This window comes from Teleopsis dalmanni, chromosome 1 (genome assembly GCF_002237135.1).
Source record: "Teleopsis dalmanni isolate 2A chromosome 1, ASM223713v2, whole genome shotgun sequence".
NCBI classification, from domain to species: Eukaryota; Metazoa; Arthropoda; class Insecta; order Diptera; family Diopsidae; genus Teleopsis; species Teleopsis dalmanni.
This window is the reverse complement of record NC_051846.1, coordinates 166,764,621-166,768,927: the sequence shown is the minus strand read 5'-3', so window position 1 is coordinate 166,768,927 and position 4,307 is coordinate 166,764,621.

The window sequence follows — 4,307 nt, the reverse complement described above, 5'->3', positions numbered from 1 at the left end:
TCAATAAAAAAAACAACAAAAATATCTTTAAAAAAAACAATTTGGACCCAACATTTTTCAAATAGTTTCACATTGCTAACATTTACAAAAAAAAACTGTCATATTAAAAACGATAGCAATTTTCTGTATATTATCCCTATATACAGTCATCTCCCTACCTACACAATATTCTAATACGCTATATTGTGTGCCTTGTGATTTATGTCAGTTTCATTTTAATTTTGACGTTATTGTAATTTTTTCACGCACACGCTTTATTGCTGCCAAACATTCTAGAGAGGTTCGGAACTTCAACTATGTAAAAAGTGACGCTCACTGATGCGTTGACGATAATGTTGCGTGCCATCATCAGAAATGGTGTATGAAAAGCCTCATTAAGTAGCGTTTTTGTGTTAAACTTTTGATAACACTTGACAATTTACGACTTCTTGTGTCATTTTCACTTAAAGTTTTGCCCTTGGTATGCGTTAATATATACCGTATAAAGGAGGCTGTACAAACTCTTACCTTTACGATAATATTTGATTAAAAAAAAAAAAATAATAATAAATTTGCTCAATCATTCATTATTTCGTTAATATAATTTTCTATATGGTGTGTATATAGACATACAGGGATTTTAAGGGATATAGCTAGCAAATATTTGAATAATTTAATATTTTTTATTATTTTATTGAATCAAAGCATTTAATATACATTTTTTTAATTGATTACCTTATTAAAGAAATTAATTCTCAAAAATGCAAAACATTATTATTCGCTGTCCGATTCGAAAAGTATTTTGACTCCCCTAACAAAAATTATTATTACTCAACCTTATTTTGGTGTTTTATTTAACCCTTAAGTTATTTTATTTAACCCTTCAGTTATTTTATTTAATCAGTTATGTAAAAACAAATCTAAACACTAAATCCTTCATCCTTGAGAAGTTTTAAAGCAAATAAATTATATTTCAATTAAAAGTAAAAATAATTAATATCAAAGAATATTTACTGAATATCCCAATTATCTCTTAAATGTATTTATTTTAATTGATTTAATATAATTAAATTTTTTTAATGGAATTTATATTTAAAATTACCAAAATTTATACCTTAAAAGCCTCTAAAATGTTTTAAAGTAATTTTATTTATTTTGCTTAAATTAATTTTTAAGTGGAACTCATTATTTAAACTGCAAGTAATTTTATCACTCTTAAAAATTCCTTGACATTACTAAATTCAATATAAAAAGAAAAAATAAAATGTAATAAATTTGTTCTGATTTTTTTTCATTTTCGTGTCCTGCTAAAGTTTTCCCTTCTGTAATTAAATAAGAAAACGCAAAAAAATGCCTATTGACTTTTACGACTGTATTTTTCTACTTCTGTTAGAAGTAATTCGAATTTCCTGATTGATTTTTGTAAGTAAATAAATTATTTTTGCCATGCCTCATTAATTTATCATTCAAATTTCATTTGAAGAACTTTTTTTCAATTAAAAAGCAAAAAAAATAAATTAATAAAAATACCAAAGTCAATCAAGAAATTAACACAGAAAAATATAAAAAGTTTTGAAAATTTACATTTAATATTATTTTAAATCAATACTCCCATTATGAGCTTAAAATTTTTGTACCGAGACTTTATTTACTTAAACTATGTGCCATTCAACTTATAAGTTGTCATTAGAAAATCATCTCAGTTTTATATGACGTCTATAACTCAATCTTCAAATCAATATTACTACATGGCGTAGCCATTTGATGACTATTGCTCAAAATGAAGAGTAAGTTTGTCAATTTAGATCTAATTCAAAGAGTTGCTTGTCTTCTAATGAAAAGATACTTAACGAAAACTGTTTTAAAAATCCTTTACACATTGCAAAATCTTCTCTAAATCGAATTAGCAGCTTTCGGTTCTGTTGCCAAAGCAGCAATTCGAATTCACTGTATCAGAAAATGAAAATAGATTTTAAAATATCCTACCATACTGAAATAGTTCAAGAAGTCGATGGTATTGTTACTAGAAGTCAACATTAACATGAGTAAACTAAATCTGCATCCTGAAGTAGTCCACATTACACCATAAGTCGACTATAACATAAGTCAACTAAATCTGACAAGACTGTTCAAATACTCTATAACGAAACAAAATGAGTAGCAAAATAATTTTTCCGACCTTTAGAACCTTGGAGCTTAAGTAACCTCCAATATTTACATAGACACCTTCAAACCAGATAACAAGATTGGGTTTACAATTTACTCTGTAACGATCGCACTTAAATTACCGTACAGAATATCAGATTATATCACTGTGTTTCAAGAGGTGGTTACAATACTTAAAATTGCTATACTGTATTGGAAAGGCATAATATTTTTTACTGATAGCTGAGTAACTATCAAAGCTTAACAGTATTTTAAATCAGGTCGTACTATTCTGTGTTATATACCTAAATGAGTTCGCAGATACAATAAGAACTCGTTTTTTAAATACCAGAATATAGTGACTACCACCGTGACTGTACAGCAGATCAGCTTGTACTCAAAGGCACAGCCTTTAACTATATCAGTTCTCTAGGTATTTACATACTAACCATTATCTGTAAATCTATAATACCTTATGTCTTTTCAAAAATCAAAAATAATGCAAAAAAATGAGTCAACTTGCGGTAAGAATAAACAAATCTGGTTATACACAATTCTAAAAATGGCAATATTAAATCCTTTGTTGTCGGTCATTACATCAAAGGCAAACATACACAAACTTAGAGTTGCAACTGACAACCACTGCAGTCTCTACCAAGAGAAATAGAAAGACTTATCAAACTTTTATCTAACATATGGTACAGATATGCAGCCTTGTCAAAAAACATGACTGCAATTCTTCCAAAAATTTTTGACTTTATAAAGACATTATTATTGAAGACCTCGAAGAATTATTAGAAACTGATATCGAAAGTCTCCTCAAAATCCTCAGAAGAAAAAATTGGTTGAAATGATACTAAAACCTTTTGATTCAAAAGAACATACATTAATAAAACGCTGAGGAACCAAAATCAATATGAAAAAAAAAAAAATTTAAACAAGAACTATAGGATAACACACCTTAGGTGGTCTACGTGGAGTTTATGGTAGATTTCCCTAAACACCTAAACTGAATTTGAAATAGTTGTTGCTTACTAATATATTTATATTTTATATAAATATAAGTCTATTTTATAGTAGACTTATTGCATATTACAACAAAAGTTTCATTAAGAAACAATTCCATTTAAACTGTTTAATATTTCCCGTTAATGTTTGTGAAACATTTTCAAATGAAATTATATTTTTTTGCAATTCTGACAAAGATATCAACTATTTAGACATATTTACACTTCCTTGGCATTTTGAATATCAACTAAAAATAGATTGTTGTACGTGTCTTATAGATTTTTATAGAAAATTTATATTTAATTTGTATAAATTCTAAGCTTCATTTGCAATATTTGTTTACAATTTATTGAAAATATTTTCTTTATTTATAAAAATACTATTAGTTTATTTAGTTTAAATATACAAAGTCATAGATTGACACATAAGCAATAGGATTTTTAATAAAATTTGTACACTTGATTAATGATGCAATAAAAATTAAATTGCAAGCAAAATCATTCCTAAAAAAATACTTCAATCTCACTGTTACTAGAATTCATTCCAAATCTCAAAGGGTAGAAGCAGTTATTTAATTTATTTTTTAGATTTAAAATTTAATTTTATATGTAAACACTCAAAAGAATTTATAATATAATATAATTCTTCATACTTAATAGGTAAATTCTTTCAAACAGAAACCTTTATACGGTTTTCCTCTCTGTCCCGTTATTTCCCCATCGACGCCGGCGTCCCTCAGGGCTCGGTTCTTGGACCCCTCCTTTTCAACCTGTTTATAGCAGACATCACGCTCCCGCGGACCCCTATTAAGCAAATCTACTTCGCAGAAGACGGCCTTGTCTTCATGCGATCGTCTAATCCTTACCGCGTCTCCAATGATTACTATATTAAATCTCTTTTTGACTACTATACCAGGTGGAAGAATAAACTCAACCTCTCCAAGATCTCTGCCATTGCATTTACTGTCCAGCAACGTGATCGTCCCAGAGGTTTCAGCACCTCTAATATTAAGCTCAAGCTTAATAACTCTCCAATTCAACTTGTTCCCAAGCTAAAATATCTTGGCATTGTTTTCTCATCCAAGCATAACTTTATACCACATATTGACTATGCCATCCGTAACGCCCGGTTCAGGCATACTCAACTTAAAACTGCACTTTAAAGACATGACCAGC